Source organism: Enhydra lutris, unplaced genomic scaffold (genome assembly GCF_002288905.1).
Source record: "Enhydra lutris kenyoni isolate GAN:26980312 unplaced genomic scaffold, ASM228890v2 scaffoldscaffold4, whole genome shotgun sequence".
NCBI lineage: Eukaryota > Metazoa > Chordata > Mammalia > Carnivora > Mustelidae > Enhydra > Enhydra lutris.
The window spans coordinates 1,857,802-1,880,614 of NW_019154088.1; the positions used below are offsets into that span (position 1 = coordinate 1,857,802).

A 22,813-nucleotide genomic window follows, 5' to 3' on the forward strand; every position below is an offset into this window, starting at 1 on the left:
TCAGCTGAATGGGTAACTTCAGCTCAGGTCATGATCTCAGGATCCTAGGATTGAGCCCCAGGTAAGGCTCCCCACTCAACGGGGAGTCTGCTTGTCCCTCTCTTCTCCTTCTACCTCTGTTCCTCCCCTCTCCCCAATGTTTGCTCTAATAAATAAATACAATCTTTTAAAAAATTTTTAAAAATAAGATAATCAAATCATAAAAACAGAAAGTAGAATGATGGTTTCCATGGACTAGAAGGGAGAGGGAAATTAAGAGTTGTTATTCAATAGAAAGTTTCAGTTCTAGAGTTAAGCTCTAGAGATCTACTGAACAACACTCTATCTGCAGTTAACAACATTGTACTGGACACTTAAAACTCTGTTAAGAAAGCAGATGAAGTATTCTTAGATTAAGTACCAAGTATTCTTTTGTTTTGTTTTGTTTTTAAGATTTGAATTATTTATTTGACAGAGAGAGATAGAATACAAGCAGGGGAAGCCTCGGAGGCAGAGGGAGAAGCAGGCTCCCTGCTGAGCAAGGAGCTGCATGTGGGACTCCATCCCAGGACTCCTGGATCATGATCTGAGTTGAAGGCAGACACTTAATTGACTGGGCCACCCAGGGGTCCCTCAAGTATTCTTCTTCTTTTCTTTTTTAAGATTTTATTTATTTATTTATTTGACAGACAGAGATTACAAGTAGGCAGAGAGGCAGGCAGAGAGAGAGGAGGAAGCAGGCTCTCTGCTGAGCAGAGAGCCCGATGCAGGGCTCAATCCCAGGACTCTGAGATCATGACCCGAGCTGAAGGCAGAGGCTTTAACCCACTGAGTCACCCAGGTGCCCCTCAAGTATTCTATTTTTAAGAAAAAAAATTTTAAGATTTTATTAATTTATTTGACAGAGAGATCACGAATAGGCAGAGAGGCAGGCACAGAGAGAGGGGGGAAGCAGGCTCCCTGCTGAGGAGAGAGCCCAATGGGGGGCTTGATCCCAGGATCCTAAGATCATGACCTGAGGTGAAGGCAGAGGCTTAACCCACTGAGCCACCTAGGTGCCCTAAAATATTTACTTTTAAGTAATCTCTACACCCAGTAGTGACTTGAATTTACAACTGTGAGATCAAGAATCACACACTCTAGCAACTGAGTCATCCAGGTGCCTCAAGTATCAAGTATTCTTACAATTGAAAAACACACACACACACAAAACAAAACTCTACGTTTTTTTTTGTAAAGACTTACTTACCTGTTTGAGGGAGAGAGAACAGGGTGGAGGGGCAGAGGGAGAGAGAAGCTTAAGCAGACTCTGCATTGAGCTTGGAGTCTGACCATCCCATGACCCTGAAATCATGACCTGAAATGAAACAAAGAGTTGGGCATTTAACTGACCGTGCCACCCAGGCACCCCAAAACTCTCCATCTTTGAATTCAATGATAATAGTACTAATCTCTACAATTCTTCTTAAAGTGAAATATTACTTTGGTTTATTATTTTAGTAGGTTAATTAGATCTATTTTGCTTCACTTGGCTTTTTTTATCATAACAGCTCTCATTTCATGACTTAGGTAACCAATATGGAAATATTCCAATTATCAGTGTAATTATGCCAATTTTTATCTCAAAGTATGGACATAACTAAAGAATAGATTTAGGAAAACACACAGCACACTCTGAGATAGGCACAGACAAAATTTCATTGGCCACCTGATTGCCACAAACCCCTATTTCTGACTGTCCACAGTAGCATTTTCTTTCTACAGAAATTAGTGACAGTTCAAAATCAAAATCAGTGTCTAATAACCTCAAAAATTTTGATTATTCTCATTATCCTTTGAAGAATAGGAAAAATACAGTATCAAATTGTGGCTGTGGAGCCAGTTCTCCAAGGGTCACTGACACCAAGACAGCTTTCGGTTAACAATGTCTTCCATTAAGATCGAGTGTGTTTTGTGGGAGAATTGCTGGTGCGGGGAGTTTCCGGTGCAGGAGGAGGCATCCATCTCACTGCTCTTTATAGATATTCTTGCAAAAAAACTTTGCCAATGGGATTCACTCAGCAAGTGTGTGCAGCAAGTGACTGTGGCTGTCCCCATCAGCTCTGATCCCTTCACCAGGGAGGAGGCTATGTCACCACCATTGGAACAAAGTTCTGTGCTCTGAACTGGGAAGATCACTCAGCAGTTGCCCTGGCCACAGGAGATAAAGACCAGAAAAACAATTGGTTCAATAATGGGAAGGTAGATCCTGCTGGGAGATATTTTGCTGGCACCATGGCCGAGGAGACCACCCGGCAGCTCTGGGGTGGCACCATGGGTCCCTGTACTCCCTCTTTCTGGACCACCAAGCGGAAAAGTATTTTGAGCAGGTGGATATCTCCAATGGTTTGGATTGATCCCTGGATCACAAAATCTTCTATTACATCGGCAGCCTGTCCTACTTGGTGGATGTCTTTAACTATGACCTACAGACAGGAAAGATCTCCAACTGCAGAAGTGTTTACAAGCTGGAGAAAGAAGAACAAATTCCAGATGGGATGTGTATCTATGCTGAGGGGAAGCTCTGGGTGGCCTGTTATAATGGAGGGAGAGTGATTTGTTTAGATTCTGAGACAGGAAAAAGACTCCAAACTGTGAAACTGCCTGTTGTTAAAACAACTTAATGCTGCTTCGGAGGTAAGGACTACTCTGAAATGTACGTGACTTGTGCCCAGGATGGAATAGATCCCAAGGGTCTTCTGCAGCAGCCTGCAGCTTGTGGGATCTTCAAGATAACTGGCCTGTGGGTCAAAGGAATTCCTCCCTATTCCTATGTGATATGAGTGGGAGGCCTTCTTTCCCACTGGAGGAACTTTTAAAGACACATAGAAAATTCTAAAGCCAAAATTTCAATCTAGTTACAAAAAAAAATCAAAGAAATGACATTATTAACAGCGTTTACAATTTTTAAAAGATAGAGCACTTTAGTAAGTGAGTAAAAAACTACCTTACTCACTTTTAGTTTTGATAACGTACTAAAAAGCCTTCTGCAAAGGTATTATAGAAATAGAGAAAATTGTTCAACCTGTCAACCAGCCTCTTGATTCTTTGCAAATTGCTGGCAGTGGGGGGAACCATGTTTGTTCTGCACTCCATACTTAAAATACCTAAAGCTTAAAAAAACTAATAAATAATGGCTTAGTAACAACTTAAAAAATAGTTATGGCTATGTAGAAGTCTCCTTCCTCAAGACAACACAGCCCTCCCTTCACTCAAGAAGCTTCAGTTTGGTAAATTGAATTGATTCTAAAGTAAATCTCTGGATGCATTAAACAAATTACTTGTTGCCTGGATCTGGGAATGGAAGTGGGGATTAACTACAAATAGGCACAAGGAACATTTTAGGGAGATTGAATTATTCTAAAACTGAATAATGATAATGGTTATACAACTCCATAAATTTATTTTAAATTACTGAGTAATATATTTAACTGGATAAATTTTACAGTATACATATTAAACCTTCAAAAAGTTGTTAAAATACCAAATGAGATTTTGCCAATCTAATATTTCACTATTTTTGGAACTCCCCCTGATATGTTCAAGTATTAATTCATTATTTCTCAAAATTCCAAGTTAGACAAACCATTATGGGTATAATGTGATAGTTTTCATAAGCGTGATAGTGGTGCCCAGCTAATACCATCAATGGTTTATATAACTTGCAATAACACAATGAACATCTAAAGTTAACCTAAAATTCTCTAATTTGAAAAAAAAAAAAAGTGTATCAGAGCACAAAATCACAGATCAACACATTGAACTGCTTGATTTCCCTGGATCTGTTGTGATAATTTACCTTTGGGAAAACCAGTGTACACAAAAGACCTGGTTTCCATTAGAAGCAATTAGGACTCTGCCCAGTCCTACCATCCAGTCCAGCTGACTCCCTTCCAAATAGTAAGAACTATTTATAACTATCTGTCTCAAGAAATGGTGGCAATTCTAAAGGGTGTGAACTGTCTGTACGTCTCAGTCTCTTGAAGCTCCTGCTGAGTGAGACCTGCACCTGAGCATGAAACCTGCTCTCTAACTCCCCAAGAACTGGTTACATTTCATTCCCAAATCTTCTTTCTCCTTTATCTTAAGGTTCTTTTTGCTCATTCTCTTTATTTGAATAATTTTTACTCACATAATTTTATACAGGTTCTGGTATCATTTTGATAATTTCAATTATATTGTGAGATGAATTTCTCTTCAAAGAGCCCATATCTTTATTAAATTGATATGTGAAGGGGTTTCAATTTTCCATGCCTTTTTTTCCCTCTGATATTAGATTCATGGGAATTCATGGAACATTATATCTTGGTTATTTCATTGCAAATGAGTACAGTCTGGCAGAGCAAGCTATCTTATGTTCAGAAAGAACTGAATGATCAAGTCTTAAAAATCATTATAATTATTTTTTAAAATGTATTAAGTACTTATTATGTGCCACAGCATACTCTGCTGTTGTCCATGTATTAACTCATTTAATCCTCACAACAACAACAGTATAAGGTAAGTACTATTATCATCCTTATTTTACAGATGAGGAAATTCAGGGAGAGAGAAATGAAGCAACTCACCCAAGGACACATAGTTCATAAATCAAGGAGATGGAGATTCGAATCCAGGTAGTCTGTCCCCAGAATGCTTGCTATTAGTTACTATACAATACTGCTATTTATAAAATTACTCCTAGATCATTTTTCTTATTTCTTAAACTAATTTCAAATTCTCTTTTAAAATGTTACTTATAAAATATAGAAAATAAGAGTTCATATTTAGGAAAAAATAAAATCACTTAAAAACCCACAAACTAAAGATACTATAAAGCCTAAATATTTCTATACATACATTTACATTATATGTTATTTTAAAATCTTTTTTTTAACTTAACAAATTATTTTTTCAGTTTCATTTATCTGAAGTTCTAATCTTTGTCATGTGTTCAAAAACTCTTCTGAACATAGACTCAAGTGTGTTTAAAAGTTCTCTTCCTGCCTCATGTACCAAACAGCTTTCCACTGGAGGCTTATGCTTAAAAAGTATACTGCTCTTTCAAATTACTGATTTTTTTCCAAATATCCAGTGATGTTTTCAGTTTAGTAATACGTCTTTACGATGCTTTAATATTTTACTATAATTTGAGGACAGTTCCAGATACTCTGTAATGATTATACACATTTTGTTTGAGGCAAAAAATAAAGAGGTAAGTTTGTACTTTTTCCAGTTTTACTGCATTAGATTTAGGATCGACTCGTGACTGTGAGGTGCTGAGATCACTCTGTGAGAATGATGTCATGACAAGGAGGTTGCTGATGGAGATTGGTTTCCATTCTCCATCAGCAAGCAGGTGCCGATGAGTTCAAACCTCAAAGTCATTTGGTGAAGATTTATTCTCCACTAAATATCCTACAATAGCTTCTATGCCCTGATTTTGCCTACCATGTATTCTTGAATGTCAGTGAAGACTATCATTTGATAGTGCCTACCTTGTGCCAGAAATTGTGCTAACTATTGGGGTATACAAATTGGCTAAAATCCCTTTTTCTCAAATAAATTATAATATAATATATTATATTATATTATAAAGAAATTATTATATATTTTATTTTTTAAAAGGTACAAGATATAACAGTAGTTCAGAGATACTACTCTGCTTAGGGTTATAAATGAATACTCCAGAGTAGCTTGTATTTAATCTCAGTTTTGAAGGATAAAGGAAAGTGGAATTAACATTTCTGCCAGATAGTTTTACCCATGTACTCTCAAATCTTCAAACATCTGGATATGTTTCTCAGACTGAGAAACAAACTGGAGGTTCTGGAGGGGGGTTTGGGTGAGCCTGGTGGTGGGTATTATGGAGGGCCTGTATTGCATGGAGCACTGGATGTGGTGCATAAACAATGAATTTTGGAACACTGAAAAAAATAAAATTAAATAATTTTTTTAAAAAAATCTGGAGACGTAAGTTAGACATCTCTCAATTTATAGACAAATAAATACCATCAGCATAATTGGCTAGTATATCCTATTTTATAGAGATCATATGTGGCAGATCTAGAATGGCAACCAAGTCTATCAGGCCTTTTAAGCAAATATGTTTCCTCTTTGTAATGACCAGGAATAACACAGATGACAGTATATGCAAGAGCAGAGAAATGTGAAAAAATAGAGTAACACATTCAGTTTAACTCTTCTCGGCCTTTTGGCTAAGATCAAGTGTATAAAGAGCTTGATGTGATATGCTAGTAGATTTTAACATATCCACAATGACAGAACCAGAAAATGAAATAGGAGAGTTACATGACCATATTTGATCTTTATTTATTATGTTTAATTAGCCAACATATAGTCATCATTAGTTTTTGATGTAGTATTCAAGGATTCATTAGTTGTATATAACACCATATTTGATCTTTAGATAGACAAATCTGAAAGCAGAGGGTAGAAAGTATGAAATGTAGGTAAGATTGAAGGCAAAGAGATCATTCAGAGCCTTTATGGTCATTAATTAGAAAAAAATAGACCTGAAATAAAACTGACAGTGGAAATGAAGAGGAAGAAACAAAACAGAACTATTCAGGAAGTGTAATTTTCATTCTGGTATATAAGATGAGAGAGGATAAAAGGTGTCTCAAAGACTCCTGGATTAAGCATCTGAGAGAACACTCATGATATTTCCTAAAGCATTAAAAAGAGGATGAAATTATGAGTTCACCCTTGCACAGTTTAACTTTGAAGTGTTTGAGGGATATCCCTTTATATACTACAGCAAAGTCTTGGGTTTATTATGCTAGAGTCCAGGAATAGAGCTATAGATAGGGAAGTCTTTCATAATCTGGCTGGTAGGTTTGGGAGAGAGAATCCATGCATCAGTGAAATATACAAAAAAAAAGTTAGAAATAGGGGTGCCTGGATGGCTCAGTTGTCAAGCATCTGCCTTTGGCTCAGGTCATGATCCCAGGATCCTGGGATCAAGCCCTGCATTGGGCTACCTGCCTGGAGTGGCAGGGAAGCCTGCTTCTCCCTCTTCCACTCCCCCTGCTCCTGTTCCCTCTCCCATTGTGTCTCTCTGTCAAATAAATAAGATCTTTAAAAAAAAGAAGTTAGAAATATAAGAGAAAAACCAAAAGAGATCTGTTATACAAATATTAAAAATGCATCTAGCTTCAAGTTAACATTGCCTTATTTACAGTCTCTTAAAGTAAGTTTCTATTTTTCTCAACAGGATATCAGAAGGTAGACCTTTTTCTGACATCAAAGACCTTTTAGACAGGATTATTTTTCTATGTGTTCATAATATCTTCTTTAACATGTAGCTACTCAAAGGTCATGAGTGCTGCATCTTTGAGCATCACATTAATCTTGAATGCAAGGATAAAAGAGCCCCAAAAAAGAGACTTCTCCACATTAATCTTTCTATTTTAATCTGGGAAAGAAAACCTTCCACAAAAGGCATTGTTCTTTATCTCATCAAAACAGCTACATGCCCCTCTTATACCAATCCATGGCCAAGGTACATAGATTATCATATTTCGTCCCAGAACTAAGATAAGAACCTACATTCTTCCAAAACTCAGAAATTTCCATCAAATGCCTAAATAGATAGGTGTTCTCTTATCACAAACTGTATGGAAAATGCTTTGGGATAAGCAGCCAATACAGAAAACAGCAACGGATGACAGAAGAAATTTCAAAAACAATTCAAGATCAACAGTACCAAATTTGGAGAACAAGTATGTAAGATAAAGGCTAAAAATTGTTCATTATATATGACATTTTTATATGTAGACCATTGTGTACTAAATTCTTGGTAACTTCTCTAAAAGAATTTTCTGGAACAAGTGGCTTGTTCAGTAAATACAATGTGTAAGTTAAGGTAAACTCACCTGTGAAGGGCTTTTAGAGAGTAAAGGGAAAATAAGAAGGATACCCCCCTCCCCATCCTTGAAAGATTTGATTTTTGAAGGAGAAATGCTATGTGCAACACATTAAGGGAAATAAAAATTTCAGATGTAGGAAAAAGATTAATGCATCTTGATCCTTGGAGAGGGTTAGAATGTACTTGGAAGTGCTAGCCTTGAAAAGCACAGAACATTGGTTAGAATACATTCTCAAGTCGTAAAACTCTAGATACACCACTCCTAGTTTTGCCACTTCATCTTTCTCAGGCACAGCTTCATTTGTGAAGTGGGGATAATAAAACTGAACCTATCTTATACAGTCATTAGGAGGTTTGAAAAACATAATACACTTAACACAATTCCCTAAATATAGGAGATACTCATATCTGTTATCTGTGATCATTAGAATTATTGTTTATAATTAAATTAACTCCTCTTTACTCTCAGATATACAATATTTTATTTTATTTTTAGCTTGTCATTAAGTAATCTATTTACTAAAAGTGGTCTTGGACCAATGGTGATAATCATGTCATAAACTTAGTATTAATATTAAGCCTGTGCACCCGAATTCCATTTAAACTTAAATCCCAGTATAGTGAGTGATGGGATATAGTCAAGTAATTTTGTCATGGTGATCTCTATAAGCCCAGTGAAGAATGAAAAAAAAATTAATTTTTATTTAAATTCAATTTAATTAACATATACTATATTATTCATTTCAGAGGTAGAATTTAGTGATTCATCAGTTGCATACATCACCCAGTGCTCACTACTTCGAGTGCCCTCCTTAATGCCCATCAACCAATTACTCCAGCCCCCTTCCTTCCTCCCCTCCAGCAAACCTCAGTTTGTTTTCTGTAGTTATGAATCTCTTTGCTCTGCCTCCTTCTCTGTTTTCATCTTATTTTATTTTTCCTTCCCTTCCCCTATGTTCATCTGCTTTTCAAGAAGGGAAAATTTAAGGGACTAAGAAAGGTTCAGGTAAGAGAATAGAGAATTAGATATTTATGTGATATTATGTGGTGTTAAAAAAAAACACTTAGAGCAATGGTCATGGATTCTAGATAATGATCTAGAAATCTTTGAGGAAAAAAATATTTAAGTATGGGGTGAAAATTAAAGTAACCCCTTTGTCTCTATCTTCAAAATTTATAGTCTATTTCCCTCATAGATCCCCCTTTATATAGTAAATTTGCTGCTAACCTTATTTCCTCCAAATTCTTTGTTTTTCTCCTCTCAGTTAATTATATCTAACTTAATTAGAAAGGCAATTAAGATATCTATGTTTCTGCCAGTGATACTTACTCTTTTAAATTTTCATTCTCAGGTCACTTGAAAGTCAACTCTCCTGTACCAGTCAATGGGTGGACTAAATGACTCTGTGGTCACTGAGATTGTGTTACTGGCACTTTCTTGTTCTTGGGAGAAAAAACTTTTTCTCATCTTGATATGTTTGTTGCTCTATTTAGGGGTCCTCTTGGGAAAACTTTATTTTGTTTTTGGTAATTTTTGATTCTCACCTACATTCTCCCATGTATTTCCTGCTGGCCAACCTGTCCCTCATTGATGTGGGTCTTTCCTCTACCACAGTTCCCAAGATAATCAAAGACCTCTTAAATGAATACAAAGTAATTTCTTTCCAAGGTTGTATGGCACAGATATGTTTTATTCACATCATAGGAGGCGTGGAGATGGTGTTACTCATAGCCATGGCATTTGATAGGTGTACAGCAATCTGTAAGCCTCTTCACTACTTAAAAATCATGAATCCTAAAACATGTATTTCATTTGTAATCACTGGATGGGTAACTGGGGTGATCCATGCTATGTCTCAGTTTTTATTTGTTATAAAGTTGCCTTTTTGTGGGCCTAATAAAGTGGACAGTTTTTACTGTGACTCCTAAAATCATAAAACTTGCATGCACAGATGCAGCCAAGTTTGAGTTTATTGTTACTGCCAACAGTGGCTTCATGAGCATGGTCACCTTCTTCCTGCTAATACTTTCCTACTTGTTCATTTTGATCACAGTCTGGAAACATTCTTCAGGAGAATTATCCAAGGCATTTGCTACTTTGTCAGCTCACATCACTGTGGTTTTTTTGTTTTTCACTCCATGCATGTTTTTGTATGTCTGGCCTTCTCCTCCACCTTCAATTGATAAAAATCTCTTCATTGTGGACTTTGCTATCACCCCTGTCTTGAATCCTGCTATCTGTACACTAAGGAACAAAGACATAAAGATAGCTATAAAAAGACTGCACAAAAAGATATCTTTTTCCTGATTATGTTGACCACTTTTTGGGGGGAGCTCTAAAACTAAACATCCCATTACACACTGACCCACCCCTACTTAGGTACCTCGATTTTAACATATCCTGAACAAATTCATCATCTACAATTTTAAGCCTGCTACCACTATACCTGTGGAGTATACAACCACTACCAATCATGTTAATGTAAATTCATCATACTAAGAATTAGTATTCTAACAGAGAATAGCATAATCTAAGAAAGAACATTTTAATCTTGAATTTTTGTTTATTTTTCAAATAAAATATAATAATATCATTTCTGCTGTTCATAACATCTAAAAATAACCTGTAAATTAGTTCTGATGAATGGATAAACATCAAAAATCATCACATTAAATTGCTCTGTGTGTGTGTGTGTGTGTGTATGGCTCCAATGGCTTTACTTATTTTTTAAAAGAAGACCCATGGGGCGCCTGGGTGGCTCAGAGGGTTAAGCCTCTGCCTTAGGCTCAGGTCATGATCTCAGGGTCCTGGGATCAAGCCCTGCATCACTTCTCCCTTCCCCTCTGCCTGCCTCTCTGCCTACTTGTGATCTCTCCCTCTATCAAATAAATAAAATCTTTAAAAAATAAAAAATAAAAAAAATAAAAGAAGACCCTGGAACAAATTCAGTGGGCCAGGAGTTTATTTAGATGGGGCATCAGGAACACATTTGTTCAGAAATGGAGACAGGGGACAGAAAAAGAAAGGATACCAAAAGAGGTTATATTAACTGGTATTCTACTATATGGACATTGCGATGCAATTCTGCTATAGCCCTCTTGGAGAATGTGCATAATCTATAACTTATATTTGTTTCACTTGAGGCAAGGAAGCTGGGTATTTCTGTGTTGAAGTAGCTCTAAGGTATTAACTCCATGGCAGTTTCAGGCTTCCCCACATAGCAGGTTGAGCAGTTTTGATATCCAAAGAAAAGTCCTCAAGCAGAAAATCTTTGCAGTTTATGGTATAAAACAATATACATTCTTAGGAATATTAAGTACAGAGGGATATGTATGCAACATTGAAATCATCAGATACACTCCACATCTTCCCATGCTTAGAGGTATTCATGTTCCATGTAAGTTCACTCCGTCATTGATTCTTCAAATACAGGAGTGTTAATGAAATGAGTATCAATGGGTTCTATCATGCTTATGTTCCCAAGAAGATTTTCATTATCTCCTTCCTCCATAATCCATTCTAGATTTTCCTCACATTTGTCCAGCACTTCTGCTGATCTAGATCACTTGCCCAGATCCATATCTTCCCACCTAGGAAGGCTAAATCCATGATTACCATGCTCTTGTCATGCTGCAATTGCGCAACTGCCCATTCAGAGTTATCACCAAGTGTGGCAACCATTCTATTTCTTTGCATTAATAAAGTTTAATTATACCTGGCATGATAGTAACTGTTTTTTTGTTTTTGTTTTGTTTTTGTTTTTGTTTTTGTTTTGCTGCTGATCTACAAACACAAGAAAAAAAAAATGACCAGTGAGCCACTAAAACTTTAGGTTTACTGAAATGCTTACTCTGTCCCCAGAAGAAGCATTCACCCTACCCCAGCAGAGGTCAAAATTATAGGTCCAGAAAGGTCAAATTCCCCAAGGAAGTGATGGTGAGTGGAGCCACTTTCACTGACTATCTTTGGTTTCCAAACCTATGCATTTTTTAATACAATACCTTATAATGTCCATTGGTTCAAAAGTATTTATCACATGTTAAAGCACAAAGTATCATCACCAAACATACTTACTTGTACCTTTATTTGCATATTTAAAAGTCTATTCCCATGTTCTATCAGTTTCACACTTTTGTATATCATATATTGCTACACCAGTAGATCACTTGGTTATGTGCCCACTGTTGTACTTTCTTGGCTGTAAAGATATTTCTTTGTCCTAAGCAATGTTATGAAGGACATTAGACTTACTATCTTTGGATCTCTTAATGGCCAAGCTACTGTCATAGGAAAGTCAAAACCAAAACCATAATTGGGAAACATCTTTACCACAGTAAGAACTACTCACAACTCTTCCACCATGAAAGGGATCTAATGTAAACCACTATAAGTTGTTACCAAGTTGTTAATTAAATGCATTAACAGATGAAACCATATAAAGTGTTTGGATTCCATCTGTATTTCTTTTTTTTTAAGATTTTTATTTATTTGACAGACGGAGGTCACAAGTAGGCAGAGAGGCAGGCAGAGAGAGAGAGGGGGATGCAGGCTGCCTGTGGACAGAAAGCCCAACGTGGGGCTCAATCCCAGGACCCCAGGGTCATGACCTGAGCCAAAGGAAGAGGTTTTAACACACTGAGCCACCCAGGTGCACCTCCATATGTATTTCTGAAATGACAAACGTTAATAGTGGCTGTCACTTTAACTACCTTGCTGAGAAGAGAATATACTGAAAGAACCCATGGAAAGACTTCATCCTTGTCATTCATAACTACTTTCATTCATAACATCATTCATGGGTCTATAGTACAAGTACTATAGTGTCTGAGCTAGGTTATCAACTCTTCTTGGAACACAGTAGAATTCTGCTGGAATACAGCAGAAACATAAATAAAAAGTGTAAGTGTTGTTCTTTATGGCTAAAGAAACAATTACATCGCACATCATCATAGCCTATATTTAAGTAACTACTATCCACTTTAAGTGATGATCCCAGTTAAGCAGAAATTATAAAAATGACCCATACTAGAAGATATTTGCAAATGACATATCAGATAAGGGGCTAGTATCCAAAATCAATAAAGAATTTTTCAAACTCAACACCCACAAATAATCCAATCAAGAAATGGGCAGATGACACGAGCAGACATTTCTGCAAAGAAGACATCCAGATGGCCAACAGACACATGAAAAAATGCTCCACATCACTCAGCATCAGAGAAATACAAATCAAAACCACAATGAGAAACCACCTCACACCAGTCAGAATGGCTAAAATTAACAAGTCAGGAAATGACAGATGTTGGCAAGGATGCGGAGAAAGGGGAACCCTCCTACACTGTTGGTGGGAATGCAAGCTGGTGCAACCACTCTGGAAAACAGCATGGAGGTTCCTCAAAAGTTGAAAATAGATATCCTATGACATGGTCATACTCTATGACCCAGCAATTGCACTACTGGGTATTTGCCCTAAATACTGGGTATTTACCCTAAAGATACAAATGTAGTGATCTGAAGGGGCAAGTGCACCCAAATGTTTATAGCGGCAATGTCCACAACAGCCAAACTATGGAAAGAACCTAGATGTCCATCAACAGATGAATGGATAAAGAAGATCTGGTATATATATACAATGGAATACTATGCAGCCATCAAAAATGAAATCTTGCCATTTGCAATGACATGGATGGAACTAGAGGGTATTATGCTTAGCAAAATCAGTCAATCGGAGAAAGACAACTATCATATGATCTCCCTGATATGAGGAAGTAGAGATGCAACGTGGGGGGCCTGGGGGGTAGGAAAGGAATAAATGAAACAAGATAGGATCAGGAGGGAGACAAACCATAAGAGACTCTTAATCTCACAAAACAAACTGAGGGTTGCTGGGGGAAGGGGGGTCAGGAGAGGGTGGTGGGGTTATGGCCATTGGGGATGGTATGTGCTATGGTGAGTGCTGTGAAGTGTGTAAACCTGGTGATTCACAGACCTGTACCCCTGGGGCTAATAATACATTATATGTTTATAAAAAAATTAAAAAATTAAAAAAAAACTGACCCATACTTATGAGGACAAATATCATACACTAGAGCCATTCGATAATTTCCAGCAGAGTGCTAGACTGATTTTTGTTTTTTGTGGGGTTTTTTTGTTTTTGCATTTTTTATTGTTTTTGTATTGTTGTTGTTGTTGTTTTCATAAAAAAAAAGATAGGTTAATACATATGGTATGAAATGGAAGGATTAAGTGAAATATCAGCTCCAAAAACAAATAAACTAGCAATTAGGAAGGAGTTGAGGTAGTAAATCTGTGCTGTTGAATGTACACCCATAAAAATAAAATCAGAATAATTAGTAAGGAAAGCCCAGATAAGATTTAATTTCTATCCTATAATAAAGGTAGATTCTCAAAATAGAGGTGAATAAATCCATATAATCAAAAATAACAAAGAATTTGAACAAAAAATTAAGTTCTTCACACAGAAAAAAAAATACATTCCCTTCAATATAAATTAATTGGATGAAATTATTTTATAATTATATCATGAATTAACTTTTAATAATGTGAGATTTATATAATTATGGCATAAAATATTCAGTCTTAAGCAAGGCAAAACAAGTAGAAAACATAAAAAAGCAAAGATTATATTTTATTACATTAAATTTACTTTAATTTATTTTTATTATTACATTAATTTTAAATTTATCAAAAACAAATAGTTCTAGCTCTGCATGTAGGAGCTTGGAGTCAATATTTCATCCTAACAACAAATACAAAGCAGAAAAGACTAAACAATCAATAACTCTTCTTGGAGCAATAAGAAAAAGGAGGACACAGGGCAAACTGTTGTCTCCTAGATTAGAGACACAAACAACAGAAGCTATTATAGCAATGAGGGCTGGAGTAGGAAACATAAACCATAATTGATGAATTGCTGGAGTCTCAATACAGGCAATTTGGAAAGTTAAAAACTGTCCAGGGGAAACTAGCCATGGGGGATTGGGGGGAGTAGGGAGTTCAAAAAATATTGTGAAGTTTACTTCCAGCAGATTCCTTAGTAAATAACTGAGAAAAATCCCCTCAGGTTTCTGGCAGAGAAAGGGGAAAAGGAAATATTTTGAAATACACCCCAACACTTTGTTTTTCTTAAGAAGCCCTGCCCTCAATGGAAAAGAGTAAAGCAGAAACTAAACTACTAAGGTGTCATAAGAGCCTAAATGACCTGGAGAAGAAAAATACCCAGTTCCAATCCTTTTGCCATTTTGTCCCTTCTAAGGCAGAATAAAAAATAAAAATAAACACACACACACACACACACACACACACACACACGTAAAGTTCACAGTCCAGAGGCACAGGCTCAATAAAAAACTAAGACCTAATTGAGAGGCTATGTAATGCTTCCCTTCCACCCACACTTCACCACCACATTAACTAAGGCCTATTTACAGCCATTTCTTCTACCCAGTACATCATGTCTACCAATGAAGAAAAAAATTACAAGGAATACTGAAAGAAAAAAACAAATCTGAAGAGACAGAACAAGCTTCAGAGCTAGACATCGCATGGATGTTGGAATTATCAGACCAGAAATTTAAAAAAACTATGATAAATGTGCTAAGGGCTCTAATGGATAAAATAGACAGCATTTAAGAACAGATGGCCAGAGAGACAAGATGGCGGGGAACTAGGAGGAGGTGCTATTTCAACCTATACCCTAAAGTGAGCTGATTACCTACCAAAGAACTCAGATCACCCATGAAATCAGCCTGAGATCAGAATTACATATGTCTGGATCTCTACAGGGACAGAAGATGCCAGTGGGCAGGTAAAGCAGAGTGGGAATGTCGGAATGATATCAGAGGATAAACAAAAGGGGGAGGGAGCCACCAGAAGCGGACACATTGGAAAGTAATACCCCGATATGAAAGTGCCCTACACTGGGGACCAGCATTAACTTGGAGTCTGGTTGAAAACACTCAAAAAGAGCAAAGGATCAAGGGGGAAAATTGTGGGAATCAGGGTGGTTAGAGACAGGGGCTTAAGTCCCCAGACCCAGGACAGCCACCCTGGTGCTGAACCAGAGAGAGTGCAGCAGAGAAACCAGGTCTTGGTCCCTCAGCCGCCAGCACGCCTGAGAGCATGTGGGGTCTGGCTCCCGTGAGGGACTGGGAGCCTCGCTAGCTGGCAGAAGCACAGACTTTTTACAGTCCCCAGGTGAGTGCTGTGCCACGCTATCAGAGTCTGAGCTGCATCCTGCACCCTCCCCTGAGGAGGAGGCGCCAGCCGGGAGCTCTCGGACCCGGAAAGACCAGGCACTCCTAGCCTGGGACAGTGGGAAAATCTTAGGGTGCGATCACTGCTTGGAACCTCTCTGGTGGTCCGGAGCTGCCCAGACAGCCACTGCTGTCATGGTTTTGGGTACAAGCAGGAGTTCCTGTGTCCCCAGGGACCGTGACTTGGAACGTGCTCTGCCAGCGGCCAAGGGGGAACTTATGTGCTCTGGAGCACTCACAGGGGCACAGACTGAGGCTTCTCTCTGAAAAGGAGATCTGGGTGCAGTTTGCTTTCCTCCAAACCTCCAAAAACCATTAAAAGCTGTCAAGGCAAGAGAGAGAAAAAAAAAGAACAAATAAACATAAAAACCTCCAGAGAACAAAAGCCTGAAAAACCGGTTTCCTCAGAGCTCACCCCCTTCAGGGGGGCAGGAGGACTTAATTCAGGGAATGTTGCCTGAAAACCCATGTGGCAGGCCCGTCCCCCAGAAAGCCAACCAGGAAAAAAAAAAAAAAAAAAAGAATACAAGAGAACAACTACCACTACTTCATAGATACAACTTTTATTTTTAATTCGTTCCCACTATTCTGGTTCATTTTTTTTATATATATAATTTTTTAACCTATTTACCATCACAGAGAGATGTCCAGTACATCAAATTCCTTAATAACCTTTTAACCTGAACTTTTTGATACATATACCTGTGTTTTACTTTTGCTTTTCTATTTTTTTTAATTTTTTTAAAATTTTAGTTTAGTTTAGTTTATTCTTTATTTATTTTTATTTTTTCACATTCATATAGAGTTAAACTTCAAGGTAGTCCCCTTTCCCCAATCAATGCTATGCTTATAGGTAAACCAATTTTTAATCCCCCTTTATCTTAGGTAACTTGAGTCCTTTAACAAAGATATCAAGATACATCCAAGAAGAATCAAAATAACCTTCCTCGACCACAGTGAGAACTTATAACCACTCTCCCATTTTTTCTTCTGCCAGTGTTTCTGTGTATTTGTGTTTGTCCTGATAGTATATAAATCTTATACTTGGGGTTCTTTTTGATGAGGTTCTTTTTTTTTTTTTTTTTTTTTTTTTCTTATATATATATATATATAATTTTTTTTTCTCTTTTCATATACTTTTTTCAGTATTTTTCTTTGTCTGTTTTTGTTTGTATATGTCATAAATCTTACCTTGCGGCCCATTTGGGCTGAGCCTTCTCTTTTATCTTTCTTTTTTTTCCTGTCTCTCTCTCTCTCTCTTTTCTTTTTCTTTTCTTTTTTCTCTCTTTCTTTTTTCTTTCATTTGGTTCGGGACTCCTGATTGCTCAGAAGTGTTCCAGGGTGCACCTTGACTGCACCACAGTCGATACATCCAGCTATAGCGGTTCAGCCAACTCTCACCAAAATGACTAGGAGGAGGAATGCCCAACAGAAGAAAAATTCAGAGGATGGGCCTTCTGCAACAGAGCTAATGGCTATCAACATAGACAAAATGTCAGAAAGGGAACTCAGGCTAACAATTACCCAGGCAATAGCTAGGTTGGAGAAAGCCATGTATGACCAAACAGAATTGATTACGGCAGAACTGAAAGCCACCAGGGATGATGTTCACAATGTTAGGGCAGAACTGAAAGCCACCAGGGATGATATTCACAATGCTCTCAATGAGATCCAATCAAATCTAAATTCTCTCAAAGCTAACGTAACTGAGACAGAAGATAGAATTAGTGATCTGGAGGACAAACAGATAGAGAGAAAGGATCAGGAGGAAGCCTGGAACAAACAGCATAGAAGCTATGAAAACATAATCAGGGAAATAAATGATGCCATGAAACATTCCAATGTCATAATTATTGGAATCCCTGAAGGGGAGGAGAAAGAAAGAAGTCTAGAAGGTATAGTGGAACAAGTTCTCCATGAAAATTTTCCCAATCTCGCAAATGGAACCAGCGTTCATGTATTAGAGGCAGAACGGTCTCCCTGCAAGATTATAGATTCTAAAAAAACATCAAGGCACCTGATAGTAAAATTGAGAAATCATAATTGTAGATACAATCTCTTGAAAGCCGCTAGGACAAAGAGGCTCCTTACGTACAGAGGATAGCCCATCAGAATAACGTCAGACCTGTCCACATAAAACTGGTAAGAGATATTCAGGGCAATAAATGAGAAGAACATGCAGCCAAGAATACTTTATCCACCAAGACTGACATTCAAAATGGATGGAGAGATAAAGAGTTTCCAAGACCAGCAAGGCTTAAAAGAGTATGCGACCACCAAGTCAACACTGCAGAAAATATTAAGGGGGGGGTTCTATAAAAGAGGGAAAATCCTAAGAATAGCATTGAACAGAATTATAGATACAATCTACAGAAAGAAAGACTTCAAAGGTAACACGATGTTAATAAAAACGTATCTATCAATAATCACTCTCAATGTGAATGGCCTAAATGCGCCCATAAAACAACACAGGGCTGCAGATTGGATAAAATGACAGGACCCATCCATATGTTGTCCACAAGAGACCCATTTTGACCCTAAGGATACACCCAGACTGAAAGTGAAGGGATGGAGAAACATCTTTCATGCCAATGGGCCTCAAAAGAAGGCCAGGGTAGCGATTCTCATATCAGATAAATTAGATTTTAAACTAAAGACTGTAGTCAGAGATACAGAGGACACTACATAATTCTTAACGGGACTATCCACCAAGATGATCTAACAATTGTAAATATCTATGCCCCCAATATGGGAGCAGCCAATTACATAAGAAAAGTATTAATCAAGATAGAGTCATATTGATATGAATACATTAATAGTAGGAGATCTTAACACACCTCACTCAGTAATAGACAGATCGTCCAAGCAGAAAATCAATAAAGAAACAAGAGCATTGAATGACACATTGGACCAGATGGACCTCATAGATATATACAGAACATTCTACCCTAAAACAACAGAATTCTCATTCTTCTCAAGTGCACATGGAACCTTCTCCAGAATAGACCACATACTGGGTCACAAATCAGGACTCACCCAATACCAAAAACTGAGATAATTCCCTGCATATTCTCAAATCAAAATGCTTTGAAACTGGATCTCAATCACAAGGAAAAGTTCAGAAGGAACTGAAACACCTGGAAGCTAAAGACCACCTTGCTTAAGAATGGTTGGATCAACCAGGAGATCAAAGAAGAACTGAAACAATTCATGGAAACTGATGAGAATGAAGACACTTTGGTTCAAAACCTATGGGATACAGCAAAGGCGGTCCTAAGGGGGAAATACATAGCCATCCAAGCCTCGCTCAATAAAAATTGAAAAATCCAGAATACACCAGGTGACTCTACACCTTGAAGAACTGGAGAATCAACAACAAATCAAACCACTCCACACATAAGAAGGGAAATAATCAAGATTAGAGCAGAGATCAATGAAGTAGAAACTAGAGATACAGTGGAACGTATCAATGAAACTAGAAGCTGGTTTTTTGAAAGAATCAATAAGATCGATAAACCATTGGCCACACTAATCCAAAAGAAAAGAGAGAAAGTCCAAATTCATAAAATTATGAATGAAAAGGGAGAGATCACAACTAACACCAAGGAAGTAGAAACAATCATCAGAAGTTATTATCAACAGTTATATGCCAATAAGCCAAGCAACCTAGATGAAATGGATGCATTCCTGGAAAACTATAAACTCCCCAAATTGAACCAGGAAGATATTGACAATCTGCATAGTCCGATATCTAGTAAAGAGATTGAAGCAGTGATCAAAAACCTCCCAAAAAACAAGAGCCCAGGACCTGACGGATTCCCTGGGGAATTCTACCAAACTTTCAAAGAAGAAATAACACCTATTCTCCTGAAGCTGTTTCAAAAAATTGAAGCAGAAGGAAAATTTCCAGACTCTTTCTATGAAGCCAGCATTACCCTGATCCCCAAACCAGGCAAAGACCCTACCAAAAAGGAGAATTTCAGACCAATATCACTGATGAATATGGATGCTAAGATTCTCAACAAGATCCTAGCAAACAGGATCCAACAGCACATTAAAAAGATTATCCCCCATGACCAGGTGGTATTCATTCCTGGGCTACAAGGATGGTTCAACATTCACAAATCAATCAATGTGATAGAACAAATTAATAAGAGAAGAGAGAAGAACCACATGGTCCTCTCAATGGATGCAGAAAAAGCATTTGACAAAATCCAGCATCCGTTCCTGATTAAAATGCTTCAAAGTATAGGGATAGAGGGAACATTCCTGAACTTCATCAAATCTATCTATGAAAGACCCACAGCAAATATCATCCTCAGTGGGAAAAAGCTCACAGCCTTCCGTTGAGATCAGGAACACGACAAGGATGCCCACTCTCACCACTCTTGTTCAACATAGTATTAGAAGTCCTAGCAACAGCAATCAGACAACAAAGAGAAATAAAAGGTATCCAAATTGGCAATGAAGAAATCAAACTGTCTCTCTTCGCAGATGACATGATTCTTTATATGGAAAACCCAAAAGACTCCACCCCCAAACTACTAGAACTCATACAGCAATTCAGCAAAGTGGCAGGATACAAAGTCAATGTACAGAAATCAGTGGCTTTCTTATACACTAACAATAAAAATACAGAAAGGGAAATTAGAGAATTGATTCCATTGACTATAGCACCTATCTGACTTTAATACTAGCATTATGCTGGCCTCATGGAATGCATTTGGGAGTTTTCCCTCCTCTTTGATTTTTTTTTGGAAAGGCAGGAGAAGGACTAGTGTCTTTTTTAAATAATTTTGTTAAATAAAAGCCATATATACATATTCATTTTGAACTGGACCCCACAATTATATATGCAGTTTGAGTGCAGGCAGAGTATCTGGAGGCATAATCTATAGGACTTCAATGAACTTACTTCCCAACCTTCATTTGAATCTTTAGGTCTGAATATGTATGAAGATGATGAAAATAGATGAGGAAGATCCTTCTATTATACCCTCTTCTTCTGCCTGTCTTGCTTGACATAGGATAGGGTCATCAAGCTTCTTATGTAACAGACCAAATCATATGGGCCATATGGTCTCTGTTACAACTATTCTCCTCTGCTTATTGTAGCACAAAGGAGCTGTACACAGTACATAAACAAATGGTTGTGGCTATGTTCCAATAAACTTTATTTGAGGGATGGGCAGTTGCCCAAATTTGGCCTATGGGTGATAATTTTCCAGCTCCTAATCTAGAATAACATTTTTTTTAAAAGACTTTATTTATTTATTTGACAGAGAGAGAAATCACAAGTAGGCAGAGAGGCAGGCAGAGAGAGGGGGAAGCAGGCTCCCCGCCGAGCAGAGAGCCCGATGCGGGGCTCGATCCCAGGACCCTGAGATCATGACCTGAGCCGAAGGCAGAGGCTTAACCCACTGAGCCACCCAAGCGCCCCCTAGAATAACATTTTTAAGCTTTTTTATTTTGTTCACAGCTCATCATGGTCCTGTATTACTTATGTCCAGTTAGAATCCAAAATGATTAAAGAAAAAATAGTTACATGAGAATATTTACTTATTCATTCATTCATTCACTCATTCATTCAATACATTTTTATTGTTGCATAATAAATTTTGGAATAAATAACAGATAAACATCTTGAATAAGAAAGAATCATGAATGCTTAGGAGTACTCCCCCCTTGGATAAAGCCTTTTGCTTGTTCAAAAAGGAAATATTGAACATATGGCTCAACTCTCCCACTCTGTAAATGACAGCACCTGCAATAATTGTGGAAGATTTCTCACTCTTCCCAACTCAGTAAATCTAAGTAGGATCACATTTCAACATTTCCTGTTCTAAATGGTACTTATTTTCCATCCATCCAGCATGTTATCTTGCCTAATATATAGGAGATATTCTAACACCTACCTTCTTTTTTTTTTAACACTCACCACCAAGTAACTCTTCTGATATATTTTTTTCCTTTTGGGAAAATTAATATGCCTCATAGATCTGTTTCCCAAGAGAAATCAATAAAAGGCTAGTTATTAGAGATCTGAGAAACATCAATGGGTCAGTAATACTACTACTACTAATTAACTGTATTCTCACTGGGAAGAAACATATATTTTTGTCTTGGAGATGATTATACTACAAAGCACAAATCAAAACTACTGAGTTCCTACAAATGTGGCTACATACCTTAGAACAGAACAGGTAGGTCAAAAAATGCTCCCAATGTTGAGCAATACTACAGTAAACTCTCTCTCCTTATACTCCCATTCCACTTTCTCTTTCTTTTCCATTTGTACACATTCTGTCACTAGTTATTCCAATCTCTTTAACACCATTCTTACTATTTTGATAACGAAATTATATCATGACCTAAGAAGGAGCTATTTCTGAAGGAATTAACATTTATGATGTCTCTTTGGTGGACTGATATCTCAAGGATCTTGTATCTCTCAGGACTTTCTTCACCATCTTGTGTGATACTCCACATTTCCCACTGTGAGGACCAAATATGGTAAATCTGTCTTGCCCACTCCATTTCCGCTCATGCCCCTACCAAACTACACAAATGGAAATGATACTTTCCCCTCATAAAGGGAATGTTGGGATAAGTCATTTCCCTCAATTTGGCATATTTGATAAAACATTT

At 37.4% G+C, this 22,813-nt stretch overlaps 2 pseudogenes; both read left to right on the plus strand.

The window, feature by feature from the left end:
- Positions 1 to 1,903: 1,903 nt before the first annotated feature.
- On the plus strand, positions 1,904 to 2,801 carry LOC111159375 (annotated as a pseudogene).
- Positions 2,802 to 9,273: 6,472 nt separating this feature from the next.
- LOC111159382 lies at positions 9,274 to 10,196 on the plus strand (annotated as a pseudogene).
- Positions 10,197 to 22,813: the final 12,617 nt, after the last annotated feature.